The 13,405-nt window shown below is 39.7% G+C and overlaps 1 non-coding gene across 1 annotated transcript; it reads left to right on the top strand.

Annotated features, from left to right (window-relative positions):
- The first annotated feature begins 1,987 nt into the window (after nucleotides 1-1,987).
- Nucleotides 1,988-2,060, top strand: TRNAK-UUU. Its single transcript has one exon. It is a non-coding gene; the product is annotated as a tRNA-Lys (tRNA).
- Nucleotides 2,061-13,405: the final 11,345 nt, after the last annotated feature.

Here is a 13,405-nt window from a genome sequence, read left to right as displayed (position 1 = left end):
CTAGAGAGCAGCCCCCATTTGCCGCAACTAGAGAAAGCCTGTGTGCAGAAATGAAGACGTAGCACAGCTAAAAATAAATACATACATATATAAATCATGAAAAGATAAATAGTATATGAACAGTGGAGCAGAAAAAAGCACTCTATCACTTACTTCAATTAACATATGTTCTACATTGAAAAAAACAAAAGTTCAAAGAAGTAAGTGAAAACAAAACATCGTCGTAAAGTCCTTTCTAGGACAACAGCCATACTGGAAAAAGCAACCGGACAAATGAGCCATTTACATGCAGTAAAACTAAAAACTTGACCAAATCAGAAAAGCTTTACCTATAAATGTAAAGGGTTTATCATAAAAACTAGGATACTTCAGTGAAGGACACAAGGAAAGAGCTAAATGAAAGGAAAGTCAAATGTTATGCAGTAAAAATGTGGATGATTTTATCTAGGAAATAATCTAGGAAATAAAAAATAGCCCTTATTATGATAAAATTATGAGAGACAGGGTAGTCCTTTCAGATTTTAAACATACTAGGATGGCATAATAATTCAGCTAATCTACTATTAGTGAAAAAATAGATCAATAGAACACAATAGAGTTCAGAATTAGACCCATTAGTTTGTAGAGATTTCACTTCTGATGTAAGTGAAATCTCAAATTTCTGTTGGAAATATGCAAAAGCCAATAAGTATTCCTGACACAAAGTTACAGTACTTGTTCAAAAGCAAAAAAAGATAGAGCAATAGGGATAGAGAAAGGGGGAGGGAGAAAAAGAGGGAGAGAAAGTCAGAGAGGGAGGAAGGGATATGAAGGGTCTGGTACCAAGAAAAGTAACACCATAAGAATAAATATGGCAGTATTAAAATATTTTATGCGCATGTAACTTGATGATAGAAAAGTATTTCAAGATGCAACATCTAAAAGTCAAAAAGTAAAATGGTGACAGAAGAGATTTCACACACACCACATGAACTGCAGAAATTACCATAAGAGTTTGCCATGTGACAGATGTGCAGACGTGTTTGTAATGTGGATACACAATACAAATCCATATTTATAACCAACTAAAAGATCTCTTTTGGGAATAAAAAAAAGGGACATATAATATATATCAGATCAGATCAGATCAGATCAGTCGCTCAGTCGTGTCCGACTCTTTGCGACCCTGTGAATTGCAGCACGCCAGGCCTCCCTGTCCATCATCAACTCCCGGAGTTCACCCAGACTCACGTCCATCGAGTCAGTGATGCCATCCAGCCATCTCATCCTCTGTCGTCCCTTTCTCCTCTTGCCCCCAATCCCTCCCAGCATCAGAGTCTTTTCCAATGAGTCAACTCTTCGCATGAGGTGGCCAAAGTACTGGAGTTTCAGCTTTAGCATCGTTCCTTCCAAAGAAATCCCAGGGCTGATTTCCTTCAGAATGGAGGGACTTCCCTGGCTGTGGTTAGGACCCCGCAATTCCACTGTAGGGGCAGGGTTCAATGCCTGGTTGGGGAACTAACATCTCACAAGTTGACAAAAGGGTAAAGGGAAACAGGATACCTTAAAAGCCAAAATAATTTTTAAAAAGTCATTAACTTATGAAAAAATCATTACCCTATTAACACAAACCACTTCTTACCCCCATCTTTCACTTTTCACAAAGGCTTTCCTTCCCAATTTTATTTTTATTATTTATTCTCATCCAAAATACCATTCTACTTCTTTCCCTAAGAAATGATTATGTTGACAGTAATATATTATACATTATCTTCAGAACTTCTCTTTATCTTTCAATACATGCAGGAGAGAGAGAGAGATTTCTATAGGTGGATCTATCTATCCATCCATCCATCAACACATTTTCACTGCCTTTGTCAGTTATCTATGCTAAAGTTAAGGTCACCTATTTAAGAATAAATGGGATCAGGAAAGAGAAGCCTGGCAAGCTCGAATCTACAGAGATGCAAAGGGTTGGACATGACTGAGCCACTAACACTTTCACCTTGCCCAGATGGCTCAGTCAGTAGAGAATCAGACTTTTAATCTGAAGGTCCAAGGTTCAAGTCCCTATTTGGGCTGTCTACCATTGTGGTTTACCCTGGTGGCTCAGATGGTAAAGAATCTGCCTGCAATGCAGAAGACCCGAGTTCAATCTTTGGGTCAAGAAGATCCCCTGGTGAAGGGAATGGCTACCCACTCCAGTATTCTTACCTGGAGAATTCCATGGACAAAGGAGTCTGGTGGGCTACAGTCCATGGGGGTCACAAAAAGTCAGACACGACTGAGTGACTTTTACTTTCACTGATATTTAGGATGGAAACATTTCAACATACATGGATGAAACTGAGAACGTTGACCTGCAAAACTTCCTTTCTCAGCAAAAGCCGCTCCTTTCTGTCATAGGAGGAATCCAGCCACATGAAGACATTCAGTGACCTTTTCCAGGGCCAAGTTCTTCACAAGAAGATACTGATTCACCTCTAAGCTAAAATGTACTACTCTCCATGGCCCCTTGACATATATGTCATATAAGGTGACTTAAATCCCTGCTGAACCAGGGAGACACTTAACATTCGAGTCTAGGAGGAATGTGGAGAATACTGGTGGAAATGAGATGCTGAGGGTTTTAGACAAAAGAGTTCAAAATATAGGGGGTGGATTTAAAAGTTTCTTAGTTGGTATATTGAAGCTTGAGTTCAGTAGTGTACTAAATTCAACAAGATTGAAATTCCACAACTTCTCTGGCATACCATAGGGAAAGAATCTTAAAGATGGAAAGATATGGGAATGCTGAAATAGACTCTACACCTCAGGGGAGCTCAGATGAAACTTTTCACTAAATCAATAATAATAAAAAAAATACTTTGATGAAGAGGCATCAGCATTCTTAAAAACCTCTGTTATTATTGATTATCTACCATAGTCTCTTTACTCTGAAGATACAGGGGGAATTTGGGCTTCAATTTCAACGTTATGAATTTGGGCTTTCTATTTTAGTGAGAAAACTATGACCCTGGAGTGGCAGATGCCCCATGGTGGCACTTAATCATCCCTAACTAGGTGGGTGCAATTATGGCAACAATCCACAGGGGCAGAGCGTGGATCAAAGCATTTTGACTTTCAGGATGTATGAATTTCACAGAATCCTTAGGAATGAAACAGATGGGAAACTTACTAGGCTGTTACTTATACAATCAGATCAATTCTACATCAATGGAGGGAAAACTGATTGAGTTTCTATAGTCACCGAATAAAACTGAAAAATGAATGCCTTGGAAGTACAGGGAGGAAGTACTTGGATATTCCTTTCAGAATAGGAAGAGAATGAGAATATATTTGTATAACATGAACATGCTTACAGATTGCATTCAGTGTGATGGGGGTTGTCAATATCGAGGTGGAAAAAAGGACTTATCCAACAGCACTCACCCTGGGGCTTTCAGCAAGTCTCTTTCCTCAGCTATCCCAGGTTTTTCCTACTGGACTCATGAAAAAAACAGCCACTTCAGTGGTGGCAGAGGGTCCATGTAGCATGAAATCCCCTCACCATAGCTGATCTGACTGCTGTACCTACTGAGGGTGCAAATTGCCAATGCTGCTGCTCTTTAGTCACAAAGTTGTGTCTGAATCTTTGCAATCTCACGGACTGTAGCCTGGCAGGATCCTCTGTCCATGGAATTCTTCAAGCAAGAACACTGGAGTGGGTTGCCATTTCCTTCTCTAGGGAAGCTTCCTGACCCACGGATTGAACCCAGCTCTTCTGCAATGGCAGGCAGATTCTTTACCACTGAGCCACCAGGGAAGCCCATAGCAGAGGTCAAATCCAAGCACCGATAGAGCATCATTCCCAACATTGATGGGCAGAGGGGACCAGCCAGCCACCTCGTTGATACACAGGAGAATTTCCATCCTGGGGAGAAAAGCAATCTGTCCTTATAAAAATAGATACATCTTCTGGATGCAAATTTGTATTCCTTGTCCTAGATTTTTCCATCAGGTCATCTTAGACTGACAGAATGACTTATTCACACACTATTTTTCAATGGTGGAGAACTTCATTTTACATGAAAGTAGGTGATGGGCTCAGATATGCAGATGACACCACCCTTATGGCAGAAAGTGAAGAGGAACTAAAAAGCCTCTTGATGAAAGTGAAAGAGGAGAGTGAAAAAGTTGGCTTAAAGCTCAACATTCAGAAAATGAAGATCATGCCATCTGGTCCCATCACTTCATGGGAAATAGATGGGGAAACAGTGGAAACAGTGTCAGACTATTTTTGGGGGCTCCAAAATTACTGCACATGGTGATTGCAGCCATGAAGTTAAAAGACGCTTGCTCCTTTGAAGGAAAGTTATGACCAACCTAGATAGCATATTCAAAAGCAGAGACATTACTTTGCCAACAAAGGTCCACCTAGTCAAGGCTATGGTTTTTCCAGTGGTCATGTATGGATGTGAGTGTTGGACTGTGAAGAAAGCTGAGTGCTGAAGAATTGATGCTTTTGAACTGTGGTGTTGGAGAAGACTCTTGAGAGTCCCTTGGACTGCAAGGAGATCCAACCAGTCCATCCTAAAGGAGATAAGTCCTGGGTGTTCATTGGAAGGACTGATGCTGAAGCTGAAACTCCAATACTTTGGCCACCTGATGCGAAGAGTTGACTCATTGGAAAAGACCCTGATGCTGGGAGGGATTGGGGCAGGAGGAGAAGGGGACCACAGAGGATGAGATGGCTGGATGGCATCACCAACTCGATGGACATGAGCTTGGGTAAACTCTGGGAGTTGGTGATGGACAGGGAGGCCTGGCATGCTGCGATTCATGGGGTCACAAAAAGTCAGGCATGACTGAGAGACTGAACTGAATTGTGGTGATAGGCTTAACACCTATTGAGTTCACTTGTCTTTTCGTGTTCCATTACTCAAAGTCAACTGGATTGCTAAAATGGAGACATGGCCTATTAAAGAAAGAGTCCTGCTATCTGTTGAGAGATACAACCACATAGGTTGGGATACTGTTTAAAGGGTGTGTGTGCTTAATCGCTCAGTCACATCCAACTCTTTGTGACCCTTTGGACTATATACACCCCACCAGATTCTTTGTCCATGGGATTTTTCAGGCAAGAATACCGGAGTGGGTTGCCATTATCTTCCTCCAGGGTGTCTTCCTGACCCAGGGATTGAAACTGAGTCTCCTATGTCTCCTGAATTGCAGGCAAATTCTTTACTTGTTGAGCTATTCAGGGAAGCCCTTAAAGAATGTGAGATACTCTTTAAACCAGTGGCCAACATATGATGGCATTTCCGTGTAAAATACACAAGTCCAGGAATTTAGGGTAGAGATAGGAGGATTTGGGGGCCTCTCTAGTAGCTTCTGGGCCCCTGGTGGTTCAGATGGTAAAGCATCTGCCTTCAATGCGGGAGACTTGGGTTCAATCCCTGGGTCACGAAGATCCTCTGGAGAAGGAAATGGCAACCCACTCCAGTACGCTTGCCTAGAAAATCCCATGGACAGAGGAGTGTGGTAGACTACAGTCTATGGAGTCGCAAAGAGTTGGACACGATTGAGTGACTTTCACTTCACTTCACTTCTAGTAGCTTAACTGGTAAAGAATCCACCTGCAATGCAGGAGACCCTGGTTCGATTCCTGGGTCAGGAAGATCCTTTGGCGAAGGGATAGGCTACCAACTCCAGTATTTTTGGACTTCCCTGGTGGCTCAGATGGTAAAAAATCTGCCTGCAATGTGGGAGACCTGGGTTCAATCCCTGGGTTGGGAAGATCCCCTGGAGGAAGGCCTGGCAACCCACTCCAATATTCTTGCCTGGAGAATCTCCATGGACAGAGGAGCCTGGTGGGCTACAGTCTGTGGGGTTGCAAACAGTTGGACACGACTGAGCAATAAGCATGGTACAGAGGAAGATTCCACTCACCTACCTAATAAGTCACAGAATTTTTGCTTCTTGTCCATAAAACCATGATTGTGGCTAATTTAAGTTCGTAGATGCTAAGAGAGGAAAATTTTCATCACAAAACATATTTATGGTCCCCCAAATTATAAACTGAGAATATTCATTTGCCATTTTGGTCTTCGTATGCAGATGAACTGATAAGCACAGCAGAAAGCAAAGGTTCCATTTGCCAAAGAGAAATTTCATCGTTGCTACACAACAGGTGCAGGAGAGTTTGTGTTGAACCCAGATGATTCATGTGGAGACCCACAGAACTTCAGTGTCATTAATGGTGGCCCCACCATCTGGGTGAATACCCTGGCTTACATGCTACTTTAATCTTCTGTGGTGGAAAGATGTTCATGAGTATTTCTAAAATTAGGCAAAATTTGAACAGTTTAAAAAAGTGTTAGAAGAGTTATACACATAATACTATAGAAAAAATGAAAAGGAATTAAAAATTTGCCTGAGCTTTAAAATACAATAAAAATTGTATTTTTTATTAAATCAAGGTCAGGAAAGCAGAAGACAAAGTAAAACATCGTGGAGTAAAATGGGATGGAGTAGCTGAAGTAGAAAAGCTTCTTGCTATGTTATGAAGATATGTTTACAGTCATGAATGGAATGAACAGTTGGGCCTGAAGCCCTCTATTCTAGTCTTGGGACTGTGTCCCAAGAATCAAGAAGAGGGACTTTCCTGGTGGTCCAGGGGCTAAGTCTCTGTGCTTCCAATGCAGGGGGCATGGGTTCAATTCCTTGTTGTGGAACTAAGATCCCATATGCTTTATAGCATGGCCTAAAAAGACAAAAAAAAAAAAAAAAAAGAAAGAAAGAAAGAAAGAAAGAAACAAGCAGAGAAATTATGTGATCAGACACATCTTAAACAGATTTCTGGAAGCAAGCACCTAGAAGGTTAATAAATATTCACTACATGAGTAAATTAAAAATTGGAGCAATAAGATTGAAAATGAAAAAGTACAGCTAAGAGGTTACTAAAATTGTTGAAGGAAGGGATGCTGAAAAAACCAAAATGCATATTTATGCACCATGAAAACTGCATTCAATCTTTTGTGACCTTCAATTGGTAATGAAATAAGATGGGTAATGTCAAAAGTGGATGTTAATTCCAGATTCTTCTAAGTCATCTTTTAAAGAATACCTATATAAGAAGAGAATCCATCACTTAAAACAGAAAACAAAAACAATGACAAATAGGGAAAAAAAGAGATTTTTCTCTCTATTCTAGCTTTAAAAACACAATGAAATACACTGCACTATTTTGTCAAGGTGTCTGATAGAATTTATTGCCAGTACAGTTTGCATCTAGACTGGCCCAGTGCTACACAGAACTAGTATTATTTTTTGCAATAAATCATATAATTGCACTATCCTTGGCTAGGAGTACCTAAAGATTATTGAATTATAGGTTCCAAGCTGATATTTTGACATTTCCAAGAATCAAAAGGTCATAAAATTACTCCTATATGGCAATATGAAGTACATTTTACCCTTGGGAATACATCTAGAATGAATCTAGAAGAAAGTCATTCAATGGCATCTTGTATTTGGTGGAGAAGGGGTGACCATCATAATGAAGATAAACAACAGCAATGTTTACCTTCTATAGCCACTAATGCTTATTATTATTATATTTAAACAGCAGGCCTCGAATGATGCAACAGCTGACAGCATGGGATCTGATGCAGGCAGTATGCTCTCTCGTGGATACCAGAATTCCCAGAGGCAAATTACTCAGCCCTGCTGAGCCTCACTTCCTTAAATTGGACAAGGAGGATAATAATACTTGTAGGGTAGTTAAGAGGATTAGAGATTATTTGCTTTCAGTGCTAAGCAAAATTTCTATTGAAAAACCCCTATTATTCAGGCATTAATTCTTGTAGAGACATTCGTTAAGTGAGGTTCCATTTTTTTTTTTAAATGGGTATAATATGCTGTGCTAGGTAACCTCTAAAAAGAACCATCTCTTATTATATGAGAGCCTGTCATCCCCCACCCCCATCCCCCCATCAGTGCTGGCTGGCCTAGTTACTTGCTTCCAACCAATAGAATATGGCAAAGCAGGTGATTTGTTATGCAGCAATAAATAACTCATACATATTCATGCAAAATTTACATAGCAAATGGACCCCCCCCCCCAAGCTTGTTCACCAGTACAAGAGGAAATAGGTTATATCTGCAGGATGAAATACAATACAGCAATCAGATTAAATTAAAAACAAGCACTTAAGCAACTGCATGGATGACACAAACAATATTGAGCAGAAGACCAAGATGCAAAAATATATGGGTATAGGGTTCTTTTTGAGGTAATTAAAATGTCTCAAAATAGATTGTGGTGATAGTTATACATATCTATGAATGTACCACGTCACTGCAGTGTACTTTCACATGTGTGTATTATTGGGTTGTGCACTGTATCTCAATGAAGACATTTTCTTTAATAGGACCAATTTTTTTTTCTTTTTTCTTTTTGGCTCTACCACATGGCACGTGGGATCTTAGTTCCCAAACCAGCGATCAAACCCCAAGCCTGCTCCCCCTGCACTGGAAGGAGGAGTCTTAACCACTGGACCCCCAAGGAAGTCCACTCACTGAAGACTTTAAAAGATAAAACAGTTTTACGTACTTGTGTGACGATATCAGGTTCTCTGTTCTTTTCCGTTGGTCAAGGTGTTGACCCCTCTAACACATACTGTACAATAAGTCTTGCAGTCAGCGTAATGCTTCCACTTTACTCTTCATTTTCTGAACTTTTGAAATTCTAGGCTTAAGAATTTACTCTTTACCCTTTTTGTTTAAGTTTTAGAGCAAGCTTGTCTATAAAATAAAATCTTGTCAAATAAAATCTTACCAAGATTTTTGGCAGCATCTACATTTGTTCAGTTCAGTTGCTCAGTCGTGTCTGACTCTTTGCAACCCCATGAATCGCAGCATGCCAGGCCTCCCTGTCCATCACCAACTCCCAGAGTTCACTCAGACTCACGTCCATCGAGTCAGTGATGCCATCCAGCCATCTCATCCTCTGTTGTCCCCTTCTCCTCCTGCCCCCAATCCCTCCCAGCATCAGAGTCTTTTCCAATGAGTCAACTCTTTGCATGAGGTGGCCAAAGTACTGGAGTTTCAGCTTTAGCATCATTCCTTCCAAAGAAATCCCAGGGCTGATTCACCCAAGACGGGCGGGTCATGGTGGAGAGGGCTGACAGAATGTGGTTCACTGGAGAAGGGAATGGCAAACCACTTCAGTATTCTTGCCTTGAGAACCCCATGAACAGTATGAAAAGGCAAAATGACAGGATACTGAAAGATGAACTCCCCAGGTCATTAGGTGCCCAATATGCTACTGGAGATCAGTGGAGAAATAACTCCAGAAAGAATGAAGGGATGGAGCCAAAACAAAAATAATACCCAGTTGTGGATGTGACTGGTGATAGAAGCAAGGTCCGATGCTATAAAGAGCAATATTGCATAGGAACCTGGAATGTCAGGTCCATGAATCTACATTTGTATCTACATCTAATTCTATGTCTATATTTATATCTATATATCTATTCCATCTATCTATCTACATATTCACTTATGTGCACGCATTCTCTTGGTTCCATTTCTCTGGAGAACCCTGTTACTAGTACAATGTCACAAAGAAATTTCCAAAAAAACAATCTCTGTGTCTATTTCAGACAGTCTCTATTTTAGACAACCATGTATCCCATAGAAACGCTAGTTATATGCCATGACTTGACACGGAGTAATGTGCCCAGAAAACCATCCCATTGTTTCTGGTTGTTGCTATTGTTGTTACTGCTTTTCTTAAAACCATGTGGTCCGAATCCTTTCCCTCACAAGATAAATGAGAAGTGAGTTACAGAAATTCAGGGATTCTGAACAGAAAATCTCTACATGAAGCAAAGGAAGAGTGACTGCAACAACCTTCCAAATTCACGAGGAAGGACCATGTCCAAGATGTAGAGGAATCCAAATGGATGGAGCCGGAGCCAGAGTAACTGTTAAAAATACACATCAGGAGAAAGTCCAACATAAACTACTACTTCATATAAGTAAATAAACAATTAATTAATTAAAACACTTAATTAAATTAAAACAATTAATTAATTTAAACTGTTCACCAACTGAGCAGGGTAATTGTGGTGATCCAAAGAATAGTAGGTTATTGGTGAAGGCATAGCAGATATCCATTTTCCCCCCCTCTATGCAGTGTCAGGAGTAGCTCATAAGTCAAAAGGGAGTCAATGATCCAGAACCAGATCCTGAATGTTGTCATGGAAGCTGACTACCCTGCAGCTATAAAACTCAGCTGATGCATTTTAGTACCCATCTATTCTTGAAGACCAGAAAAGTATTTTAGAAGGTCCCACTAAGTCAAGGGGAAGTCCTCTTGACTTCCTTTTCTCCCCTTCTGTTTTGTCCATATCCATTTTCTGATATCTTTCTGATAGGCTGTGGTAAGGAGAGATGTCACTGAAGTGGATGGGATATGTCATGAGCTCAGAGAGGAGTTTCTGCTCTATCTGTCATAATGTATGAAGGTGGTCTTGGGGCTTCAGCTGCATGTACCAAGTTGTAGCACTAAAGGCAAAAGTAGCCTGACTAGAGCCAAGCAGATGGAGTCTAGTAACAAGGAGAATATGTCATAAGCAAAGCTGTAGTGGATGGTACAATATCACAGAAGTGCGTAGATGAATAACCTAGTAATTTCAGATTGCCTTTACGGACTGGTTTTGGCTAGGGGCAGATGAATAATGCATGAAAGCATCACCAACATTAAGGTCCAAGGATATATTAATCCATCTTCCTTTGTAACATACAGATTTGGATTCAATTTTAAATGTTGTTTAGTCACTCAGTCGTGTCCAACTCTTTGTGACCCCATGGATGCAGCACACCAGGCTTCCCTGTCCTTCACTGCCTCCCAGAGCTTGCTCAAAATCAAGCCCCTCGAGTCGATGATGCCATCCAACTATCTCATCCTCTGTCCTCCCCTTCTCCCCCTGCCTTCCATCTTTCCCAGCATCAGGGTCTTTTCCAATGAGTAGGCTCTTCACATCAGGTGGCCAAAGTACTGGAACTTCAGCTTCAGTTCTTTCAATAAATATTCAGGGTTGATTTCCTTTAGGATTAATTGATAAGTCCAAATTTTATTCCAATTATCATAATTTTGTTCCCTCTCTGGATGCTTGGAATATTTGATAACTACATTGGTGTCTATCAATATCCACTTTGGGTCAAACAATGCTTTAATATTCTCTTTCTATATACGGAGCCATATATATGAAAGAGGAATAGATAGATCTTTCTCTCCTTTTGTCTCTACTTTCTTATTAGACTGACTTCAGTCCTAACTCTGGAATCCTAAGGCATTGTACTTCTGTCTTCAGTATCTTGTAAAATCAATAGTGAAATCACTAAAAATAGCCTCCCAACTTTATATCTGCCTCCTGGGTCCTTTCATCACAAAATGGTTGTTAATGAATCTTATAAAAGGCTTAGTGAACATTAATATTAGAGTACCTGCAATGATGTGTTAATTAAAATTAAGTCCCTTTTTCATTTGAGATGTGACCGGGAAGAAAATTTGACACAGGCAAAACATCACTTGAATTTTAATTAAAGAGAATTTAGGAGTGGGTGCACTTCATATAATCACAATTGCCCACATATCCTGTAGACAGAATGCCTTCCTGATTTGATCAGAAGCAGCACATGAGAGCTGAGGGTGACTCCATGTCATGGGGCAGCCTCTCACTTCTTCATAGCAACACACCAGTGTCACTATAATTATGAGTTTAATATTCAAAATTTGTTGATTTCATATTTGCATGCATGTATGCTAACTAAAATTAATTAATTTCAATTGCATACACCAATTATAACATCAGACTCATTCTCTAACATATTATTCCTCACTGATTACACACCCAGTCAGATTGCTTTAATCTCCCATTTTGTATTTTAAAGTCAAACAATAATATGCATCTCTAATTAAGTTCGCTTACTTATCTCACTTCTGATTGAATCATGTTTTAATATTTTATGACACCAGCCGCCTTTAATCCCCCTCTCTGATGGTATTTGCCTCTGTGCCTGTTTTCCTTGCCTTGTTTATCTTAATTTAAGTTCTAAGCATGTTTTCGTTCCTAGTTCTTTTTGGGAGTAAAGTTTCTAGATTTCTTGGTTAGGAACTGGGGTTAAATTGAGGAGAAAATAGCTTTGGGATGATGAGGGAAATTGATGAGATTATGTCATGTAAAAAGGTTATTAAGGGCTATTTTTTTCTCTGTAGTTTCCTGTGAGTAAAATATTTTGCATTTATAATGGTTTTATTTTAGAGAAACTCAACCTAAACATTTCAGACCTCAACAAAGTTGTGATGATCTCATTATATACTGATCTTTCCCTTTGCAATAGGAATCATAAAATAATAAAGTGGAATTAACATTGGGTGACTATTTACCACATGCAGAGCTTTATAATTATTATGTTATTGTGTCCTTATAAAATGCCATAGCTAAGGGGAAAAAAGGAAACATGCAGCTGAGAGAACTGAGGGCTGGAAAGGTTGAGAAAGAGCATGTGTGGCAGGGCACATGGCTCTGAAGGGGCAGAGCCAGGTTTCAAAGGCAATTCTAGCCTAAAATCCCACCCATTCTATCAGAATATGATATCGGCTTCTCTCCTTCCCAACCAATTAGCTGCCCTAATTTGTTTTTTTCTATTGCCTCTTTAAAACTGTTATATATTTAATTTCTTATACAAAATTGTAAAGGTTACTTTCCATTTACAGTTATTACAAAATATTAATACTGGCTATATTCCCCATGATGTACAATCCATTCTTGAGCGTGTCTTATACCCATCTTTGTACCTCTATCCCTAAACATTGTAAAAATTAAATTCAGATTCGTAGAGTCAGTGATTTGGGATCCAGTGGTTAGAGTCCTTGGGGCAGCATGTGACCAGAGATGGGCTGCTTACCTCCATTTTCCTTCCCTTTTTCCTCACTGTCCCTGCTTCCTTCATTAGATCTCAGGAAAGTCAATGCAAGTCATGAAGTGCAGGGGGTAGGGGAGAGGAGAAACAGTCATGGGCAAGAGGAAGTAAGTTCAGGGCCTTCTTTACACTCGTGTTGATCTAGTCTCCCACCATGAATTATTCTCTAGCACAGACCTTTATAGGCTATAGTGAGGTAATTCTTTTGAAGAGTTAAAAATGAAAACAAATTACATGAACCTTGGTTAGATAAAGATAACAAGAGGATGATGATTAAAATGAAAAGACAAAAAAGTAGAACGTAGGTGGGAAAGGCAAATAGGAAAACTAAAACAAATGTGCTAGTTGTTTAGAGAGAAGAAAAAGAAAGGAAAACTTTTTTTTTTTAAGACAAAAACACAAAAGACCTCTCAGACTGTTGTTTTGAAGTATGATGATATGGTACCAGGCC

Source organism: Bubalus bubalis, chromosome 21 (genome assembly GCF_019923935.1).
Source record: "Bubalus bubalis isolate 160015118507 breed Murrah chromosome 21, NDDB_SH_1, whole genome shotgun sequence".
Lineage (NCBI taxonomy): Eukaryota > Metazoa > Chordata > Mammalia > Artiodactyla > Bovidae > Bubalus > Bubalus bubalis.
Note: the sequence above shows the minus strand (reverse complement) of the source record. Positions and strands in the feature narration are given on the sequence as shown.